General features: G+C 48.7%; 1 long non-coding RNA gene across 1 annotated transcript; it reads right to left on the bottom strand.

The window, feature by feature from the left end:
- Positions 1-1303: 1303 nt before the first annotated feature.
- Positions 1304-9110, bottom strand: LOC122432610. Its single transcript, XR_006266892.1, has 2 exons — positions 8594-9110; positions 1304-1544 (listed from the first exon to the last, which is right to left on the bottom strand). It is a non-coding gene; the product is annotated as an uncharacterized LOC122432610 (long non-coding RNA).
- Between the last annotated feature and the right edge of the window lie 374 nt (positions 9111-9484).

Here is a 9484-nt window from a genome sequence, read left to right as displayed (position 1 = left end):
ATCTTGAGAAGCTTCAGATGGACACACAGGCAAGATTAGTACAGTGCGTACCTGTACACCTTCCCTCTGGATTCACAAGTTGTAATTGCTTTGCAAGTTTAATTTGCTTTGAGCGATTACAGAGGAAGTTGCCAGCTTTGTGACATTTCAGCTAGCCCTAAATACTTCAACTTGTACCTCCTAGGAACAGGCCATTCTTCGGCAAAATGTCAATGCAGGAAACAACACAGATGCAAATCTCATAGATACTGCTTTGAGGAGGGGAACTGGTCATGTTGTGTTCAGATGACTTTGGCTTTTCCATTGGACAACAATCATGTCTTGCATCTTCAAAATATATGTTCTGCATACAAACTCTGCATACATTTTACACAAATATACATGTATTTTGTGAAAATGAAATTCTTCAAAGGTACTTAACAGGAAGCCACTGCCTTTCACTGTTTTTCACGTTCAGCTCTGCTCCTTCTCTGAATGACATGCTCACCCCCCTTATTTTCACTTATCAACTTTAAACACCATCTGTTGTCTCATAAACCATGAGGACTTAGTTGATATTACCCACTCCCTTAACCACTGGACCACCAGGGAATTCCCCTATGTTTTTATACTGCTTTTTATGTGTGCTTGTGATTGATCGAAGTGGAATGTGGACTTGCTCTTGCCAGATGAAGGAGAGGACAGTGTGTGTATCATCAGGAGTTGTAAGAAATTTATGGGAAAAAAGGGAAGGCAACCCTCTCTCCCATCAGTGGGTATCTATAGGCCTCATGGTGCAGAAATGACAAAAGGGGCAGTGGTCCTGGAGAATGCTGCTGTAAGTGATGTGTAAGTAGATCATGTGACTGTGCTGGAGTTAGAAATGGTCCTCCAGGGACCAGCTCTTAGGCCTCCTTACTCAGGATAGTTTTATGTTCCTAATGAAAGTTCTCAAATGCTAAGGTTAACCAACCCACAACCCACTGTCCCGGCCCAAGGAGGAGAAGGGGCAGCCGTTCTGGGCTCAGCAGATGGACAGGCTGCTGAGATTGCTGGGTCTGGGATGAGCTTCTGCTACGAATGAGGGGGGCCTGAGGCTGTGTCACTTATCATGTGCTCTCGGTCTCACCTGGACCCCCTGCATCGCTCCCCTGTAGATCTGGTGATAAATCAGAGTGGAGGTGGCATGGCTCACGGCCTCGTCAGCATCCCCCAGTCCTGGACTTGGTGGGTTTTGCTGCCTGGCCTGTCTGCCCTTTCAAACTTCAAACTTTCTTAACCTCTTCCGAAAGGAGACACAAGACTCATTCTGGGCCCAAGGACGTATGCCTCACAAAATCCTTCTTTTATTAAAACAATGGTTACAAATACTTCACATGGCTCCTCATCCCCTCTGCCATCGCTCCTAGCTCAGAGTCAACGGATGCAGCACTTGGCTTTGCCCCTGTAGCAGGTGCCCTCAATCCTGTTGTAGAGTGGGCAGGGCGACAGGTTGCAGGTCCCCCCTTTCCTGGCACATATGTAGCTGTCAGTCCGCTGGCCGAGAATCGTCAGATGGCAGGCACCTGTGAGAAGGGAAAAGCAAGCATGTCAGACTCCTGGCTTGTGGCCACAGGGATTTCCGGGGAAAGCAGGACAGACAGACCTTTGCAAAGCACATCACAGGGGTTTCCCTTGCAAGAGCTTCACACCGAGATGTGTGTGCTCATAAAACACGGCATCTGAAGAGCCCCCTCAATACTGGTGGGTTATGGTGTCTCCACCCTTAGCGAGCCCTCATTTTTTGGCATTATCTTTGAAGATTCAGTACATTATAGGGCCAAAAAGGAATAGCAACATATCTCATCAGAGTGCTTTGGTTACGTTCCTTATTCTAGAAAGAGTCTGTGTGATTTTTAGCAAAGCACTCAAACATTCTGAACCCCAGTTCTCAAATTTAAAATTAAGGAGACTAGATTCTGTGATCTCATTCATTTTCAAGATTCTGAGGCTGGTCATCTTTCTTTTGGTGGAGAAATAGCACTTTTATGGTTACTTTTTTCAAATTTAAACTTTTTATTTTATATTGGAGTATAGCTGATTAACAATGTTGTGATAATTTCAGGTGGACAGCAAAGGGACACACCCATACATATACATGTATCCATTCTCTCCCAAATGCTCCTCCCATCCAGGCTGGCGTGTAACACTGGGCAGAGTTCCATGTGCTATACAATAGGTCCTTGTTGGTTATCCATTTTATATATAGGAGTGTGTACATGTCCATCCCATTATGGCTGCATTTAATTCTCCAAGAAATGTATCACTTTTTCCTAACTAACTGACAGAGGAATTGAGATTAAATGTTCTCATTATTTAATCAGTCAATGGTTATATTATGTTAAAAGATGCAGTAAAATATTGGAAAAAATTCAACATTGATTCATGATTACAAAAAAAAAAAAGAAAGAACTCCTACCAAATAAGGAACTGGAGGAAACTTCCTTAATCTGATAAAGAGTACTAACGGAAGCCTACAGCACACTGTACACTTAATGGTCAAGCATTGAAAACATTCCATGAGATTGGCAATCAGACGAGCATAACTGCTATTGTCATTATTATTCCTCATTGTACCTGAAGTACTAGCCAGGGGAATAAGATAAGAAAGAAATAAACAAAAGGTACAAGGGTTTGGAAGGAAGAAATAAAACTGTCTCTACTTGCAGATATTACGATTATATGTAGGCAATCTAAAAGGAATTAACAGGAAAGCTTAGCAAATTTGCTGTCCATGAGATCAATATACAAAAAGAAAAAAAAAAAGAATTTTACTTCTGCAATCTATAGGGAAAAAAAAAGAAATAAAAACACCTTATAGAAGAGCATAAAACATGCCTGGTTTCAAATCTAAAAAATAATGTCCAATATCTCTATCTGTAAAGAATACAGTATTTTTTTGTCTTGGTAATTTAAAGAGGCCCTAAATAAGTAGAAATGCTATGCTTAAGCACTGGAGGATTAATTATTTTTAAAATGTTAATTTTCCCCCAATTAAGCTGCAGTGCTAGCCCAAAACCGTGAAAATCCCAGGAGATTCTTTCAGTGAAACTTGATGAGCTGATTCTAAAACTTTTGTGGCAATTCAAAGGACCAAGAATAGCTAAGGCAGTCTTAGAAAAGAAGGCAAGAGAACTTGCTTTACTGGATTTTGAGACTAATTATAGAGCCACTGTAATTAGACCAGGTGGTGAGGATACAAACATACCAATGGAACAGGGCAGACAAATATATAAATAGAATAGCAGAAGATGCCCAGAGAGATCCATGCAGATACTGAAAGTTGAACAACAGTGGCTCAGCATAACAGTGGAGGAAAATGGTCTCTCTTCCGTGCTTGGTTCTGGAACAATTAAATATTCATAATGGAAAAAATAAACCCTTTACCCTTAGTCACACCATACGTGCATGTTAAAAATCACTGCCAGATGATTATAAACCTAGATGTAAAAGGAAAATCAATAAGCCCTCAGAAGACAACACTGAACACTCTTCATACCTTTGGGCTAGAAGAAGATTTCTTAAGGCATCAAAGTACTAACCCTAAAGGAAAAAATACAACACACTTAACCCCCTTAAAATAATGTGGAAAATTCAGAGAGTGAAAAACTAAGGCACAAGGTGAGGGAAGATATTTGTCATGCTTACAGCTGACACAGGGCTCCTATGCAGAATATATAAAAAAACTACTCCAGATTACAGGGCCTCTCCTCTGACCAGCCTCCACACCCAGGAGACAAATCACTTAAAGGAGCCGTGTCTGGGGCATCCCTGGTGGTCCAGTGGTTAAGAATCTGCCTTGCAATGCAAGAGACACATGGGTTTGATCCCCGGCCCAGGAAGATCCCACATGCCTCAGAGCAACTGAGCCCCACATGCCACAACTACTAAGCTTGTGCTCTAGAGCGTGGGATCTGCAACTACTGAAGCCTATATTCCAGAAAGCCCATGCTCATTCCCAACAAGAGAAGCCACTACAACAAGAAGCCTGCACACACAGCAAGGAGCAGCCCCCGCTGCATAACTAGAGAAGGTCTTCACATCAATGAAGACCCAGCACAGCCAAAAGGAATCAATAGATCCTTACAAAGAAGGAGCCACGTTTGATTCTGTGACTGTCTGGTTTGAAAGCCTCTGGGGCCCACCTGAACACAGATGGGGTCTCCTGCTCTTCAGGCCTGACTGACCTGCACTCCCCTACATCCCTGGCTCCTCTCCTGACCCCTTACCCCGGTCCCGGCACGCTCTGTGCCTTGACAGCCCTGCGGTGTTGGAGCTGATGGCCTGCGTTTGAGTCCCTGCTCTGTTACCGATCATGTGACTTTAGCCAAGTTATTAAGCCACAGAATGGGGATAATGATTCTTCCTCCCCATAGCGGAGCTGGGAGGACTAGAGTAAGAGTGACAGCTCTGTTTTTTCTTTTTTTTTCTTTTTTTATCTGGACGTCTGGGCTTTCAAGGGGATCCCCCTGGTTGCTCAGATGGTAAAGAGTCTGCCTGCAATGCAGGAGACCAGGGTTCAACCCCTGGGTGGGGGAAGATCCCCTGGAGAAGGAAATGGCATCCTACTCCAGTAATCTTACCTGGGAAATCCTAGGGATGGAGGAGCCTGGCAGGCTACAGTCCATGGGGTCACAAAGAGTCGGACACAACTGAGCGGCTTTGCCTACGTCCTGGGCATTCATACCAGCTATCCTTCCCATGTGGTTTGTCCTTGCCCCTCTCTTGTTTTGATAGAGGCAGAGTGAAGAGACAAAATAGGTGATTAAATAGTTAATCCCACTAGGGGATTGAAAGTAGAAAAATATGGGAGACCCCTGGAAGTTAATGATCACTCGAGAGAGCAGGTTTGTTTAACCACAAAACCAAGCAGGCTTGCTTAGCAACAAAACTGTGCAACAGAGGCATCAGACATGCCTCAAAACAGTAAACAACGGTGGCATGAGACCCACATCCTGCCCAGCGAGCTCAGTAAGTTAAAGACCCCCAGAACATGCTGTCTACACACATGATAAAACTCATTTGTGGACCTAGCTTGACCCGGAAGGGATGAGAAAACTCCCTTGCTCAACCTGGAGGAGGAGCAATGTTGGAAGCATGATGTCCACCTAAGAAACTCAAAGAAGATTTTCTCCCCCTCCCCACTTTTCCATTGTTTATAAAGCAGCACCCCATTGCCTGCCCACTTTTAAACCTCACAAATGTCATATTCTAATAAATCACTTCTATCCCTTTGCCTCTTATTGAATTCTTCTCTGGGCCAAGATATAAAGAACTTTGGTACCAGAGCTCTTCAGAAACACCCCCGGCTAAAAATGACTCCCAACAGTTTCACTTTCACTGGTTTAGTTAAGTTGGGGCTGAAAATCCAGATTCCCACCGCAGCCAGGCAGATAACACAGCTCTGTGAAATGAGCTGAGGTGAGGCAGTAGGGACCGGTGGGGTCTGCGGTGTCCTGAGGAGTGCATCCTGTGTGGAGGCAAAGCCACTCTTTAGCTGCAGTTCACGGTTGCCATGCAGGAATCTGTCACATCTGTTGTTTCTTTAAGAGAAGATAACATGTACACACTGCTATATTTGATGTGGATAACCAAAAGGGTTTCCCTGGTGGCTTAGCACGTAATGGATCTGCCTGCAATACAGGAGACACAGGAAATGTGGGTTCAACCCCTGGGTCAAGAAGATCTGGAGGAGGGCATGGCAACCCACTCTAGTATTCTTGCCTGGAGAATCCCATGGACAGAGACTGGCAAGCTACACCCCATGGAATCACAGAGACAGATTTTGACTGAAGTCACTGAGAATGCAACCAAAAGGACCTACCGAATAGCATAGGGAACTCTGCTCAATATTATGTAACAACCTAAACTGGAAAAGATTTTGAAAAAGAGTAGATACATGTATATTTACAACTGAATTATGTTGCTGCACACTTGAACATAACACATTTTTAATCAAGTATGCTCCAATATAAAATTAAAAGTTAAATAAAATTTTACAACTTTTTTAAGAAAAGAAGATAAAAATCTGATTTTTTTGTGTGACATATCCTGACTTTTAACTGGGGGAGAACTAAAAGAAATACTATTTTTGAAAATTCCATGAACTTGAAAATGACTTTCATCATTCCCTCACTTCTCAGCTTCTTCAACAAAGCCTTCCTGGCTCCTCGAGACCCCATCAGCTCTCATCGTCATGTGTCCCCCAGCATTGTGCCCTTAACAGCATTTCACAGCATAATTGTCATTAGCTAAGGAATTATGTAATCGGCTTTCTTGTGCTCTGCTTCTCAAATGTGCGGTCATGGATTCCGGGGCTGTTCCCCGACGCGTCCCCTGATCCCGGGGCAATGCCTGCCTGCAGCAGCTCTTAGCTGGATACTCCTTGAACAGTGAGGACACAGCCTCAGCCTTTCTCAGCACCTCTGCTGGGCTCCCGTCCAGCTTCTGCAGGGACCTGGGTGCCCTTGCCATTGTGACAAATGTTCACACGAAGACCATCGTGTAAGCTAATAGTGGGCGAAACAGGCCTTTTTCTCCGACCAGGATGAAAACTGCTCAAGAGAACACCGAGTCTTAGGATCTCCTGCAGTGACCACAAAGCGCTGGTTCCCACGGGCCTCGATTCCCAACCTGTGAAACGACCCGGTCTGAGGGCTTTTCCAGAAAAGGAGTAAACTGACCCTGTGGGGGCTCGGGGTGGCTGAGCAGTGCCGCCTCCCACCCTGCACTAGCCCCAGGCCTTCGACGTCGGGGCAGCCTGCTGGCAGGGCGGGTATTACAGGGGCGGCTGCAGCGGCCGCAACAACCAGCACACAGCAATGAGGACGCAACCACAAGGAGGGGAAACACCCCAGCTGGCGCTTGTGTGCGGGGCACCTCGGCCCTGGGACACAGGCTGGGGACACCGGCGTGTTCTGACCCAGAAAGCACCTGGGCTCTTCCTCCCCTCCAGACGTTTCGACATCCCCTAGAAAATGTGGTGTTGAGCTTGCCCATCCCTGCAGCCCCCTTTCCAGGTGTGAGCATCTCAGGGCTCAGAGGGGGTGCTCAACCTGCAGGGACCCTGCAGCTCAGGGCCCCCCTAGCTCCAGCCCAGAGGTGGGGAGGACCCCACTCTGCCCCTTCTAGAAGAGGAGTTGGGCTCGGCGAGCAGTCCGGAGGGTCCCCATCCTGAGGCCCTCTTTACTGCTGCTTCTGTGCAGACAGGGCTTGCCTGTCGTCCAAGGGCAGAACCTAAGCCACTCCGGTTTACACTGGGCGCTCCATCATATCAGCTGCCATTCCTGTAAGGAGTGATTAGTAAGTTCAGTTCCTCCTGCGTGTCTCTGGGAACACTCTTTTTTGAGGCTTTGGATGAGATGCTTGTAATCCTACTTAGATGTCACCAACTGAAAACAACTCTTCATGTTAATATAGTGGCTTTCAAACATTTTGAGTGTGAGCTGAGCTGTGGTAAGAGACTTCGCACGGCTGCTCATGAACACACGTGCTGTGAGTATGATACCAGAGCAGGACAGTGACTGCACAGATTCCTCTGCCTCTCTTAAGGGTCCCGACTGGAGACATTAAAACTCTGCACTGGAATACTTCTGAACCCAGCTGGCCGAGGGGAACCCTGAGGAACCCCTGGAGTAAATGAGGCATAACTGCACAACGACGTGCCGGCCTGGAGGAAAGCACAGCGGGGCTTGCAGAGAATTCCAGAGCTTTAACGCTCTTAGGGCCCTCGGCCACAGCCCACTCACTCTGCCAAAGAGGAAACTAAAAGCCAGAAGAGGTGACTTGCTGAAGATGACCTGGGAGTGAGTGGCGGGGCTGGGATAAACTGTGTTCTTGATTCTTCTGGACGGCAGGGGCTCGCCTTCTCTTACACCAGGGGCATTGCTGCTTTGACCCCAAGGAACTGGCATCCCCGGGCCTGACACAGAGCTCCCCTGCGGTGCACTGGGGAATGGGCCACCCTGGAGGATGTGAGCGGATTTCTCAAGGAAGGTGGATCCCTGAGTGCCTGCACGCAGGTGAGTCAAAGACTCCGGCTGAACTGGTCTTGTGGGCAGGGCAGGTGGCACCTGCTTGCAGGAGAACACCTGGGATGACCCACCCCAGGACCTGGCGAGAGACAGGGTGCACCTCTGGGCTGGCTGGGACGCTGCACCTCTCAGGGGTAAGGGGGCATCTTGCAGATGGAGTAGGGGTCCCCTTCACAGAGGATACTTTCTGGATGCCCAAGAGAGAGACGGGGCTGGGGGTGTGGGGGCTGCCTGGCACCGGACATCCTCGCCAAGGGCAAAGGGGAGGGAGCCCTGAGGGAGAGAGGAGAGAGAAAAGGGAGTCCGGCCCTCCTGCCGCTCAGCTGCCCTCAGGCTCCCGGGAGAACCAGCCCCAGGAGGCTCTAGGCAGGCACTCAGGATGGCCTGGACCCCTGGGTCGGACCGCCCCGCGCCATCTGCCCCAGACAGCCCACTCAGCCCCGGGGAGGCCTTCCTGCTGCCCCGGCCTCGGGTCGCAGAGGCGGCCAACCTCAGACGCGGCCCCGGGGTCCAGCCCCGGGTGCTGCAGGGTCCCGGCTCACCTGGGCCCAGCTGGGAGAGGAGCAGGCCGAGGGCCAGCAGCAGCAGGCGGAGGACCCTCATGGTGGCGGCGGGCGGGCGGCCGGAGGCCCGGGGAAGGAGGCTCAGGGGAGGCTGGCTCCAGAGGCTCCAGAGGCGGCAGGGTCACCGCCTTTATAGGGCTGGAGGATTGCACAACCGCACACACGGACGTGAAGGGCGGCGTCCAACGGCCAGGGAGAGATTCTAATAAATAACCCTTCTCGTCAAGCCCTGAGTCGTCGGGGAGTCACGTGGACGCGCATCTCCCTCCGGCTGCAGCTGGATCCGGACGGAGCTCGGCCTGTAGGCCTGGAGGCGGCTCCTCCCGCCTGCTCTGCTCTGGGTCCCCGGAGCCGCTCAGAGGGAGTTCGGGGTGCACGCTGGAACCCCTCCGCCAGAGGCTCGGGAGCCGGAGAGGTGGCCCCGGGGGCACTGAGCCAGGTGGCCGCCCGGCTGGCAGCCCGTGTCAGGCCTTTAGCTGAGCTGCGCTCTCCACGCGGTGCCCCAGACTTCACCCTCCTCCCTCACAAAAGCCAGGCTGTTGCCTTTCCTCCAGCCTTTAGGGATGGAATTTTCTTCCGCCCCAAGGTTGACTAATACTAGTCTTTCTAGTTTCTGGCTGGTGTTGCTTTTTTTAAATCAAAATGTCTCTCAAATCTTTTATAATCTATGAGCTTCTTCTGTCACTTAAACATTTTTTTTCTTTGGTCAAGACAAATTTTTCAGAGCAGTTTTAAGTGCCCAGCAAAATTTAGGGGAAGGAACAGAGTTCATCGTATTCATTTATCCTTTCACTCACTGATTAAGTGTGTATATTTGGTTCCTGTTATGTGCTAGGTGATGTTTAGAGTCTTGGGGTGCAGTGAGGAACA

This window comes from Cervus canadensis, chromosome 31 (genome assembly GCF_019320065.1).
Source record: "Cervus canadensis isolate Bull #8, Minnesota chromosome 31, ASM1932006v1, whole genome shotgun sequence".
Taxonomy (NCBI): domain Eukaryota; kingdom Metazoa; phylum Chordata; class Mammalia; order Artiodactyla; family Cervidae; genus Cervus; species Cervus canadensis.
Note: the sequence above shows the minus strand (reverse complement) of the source record. Positions and strands in the feature narration are given on the sequence as shown.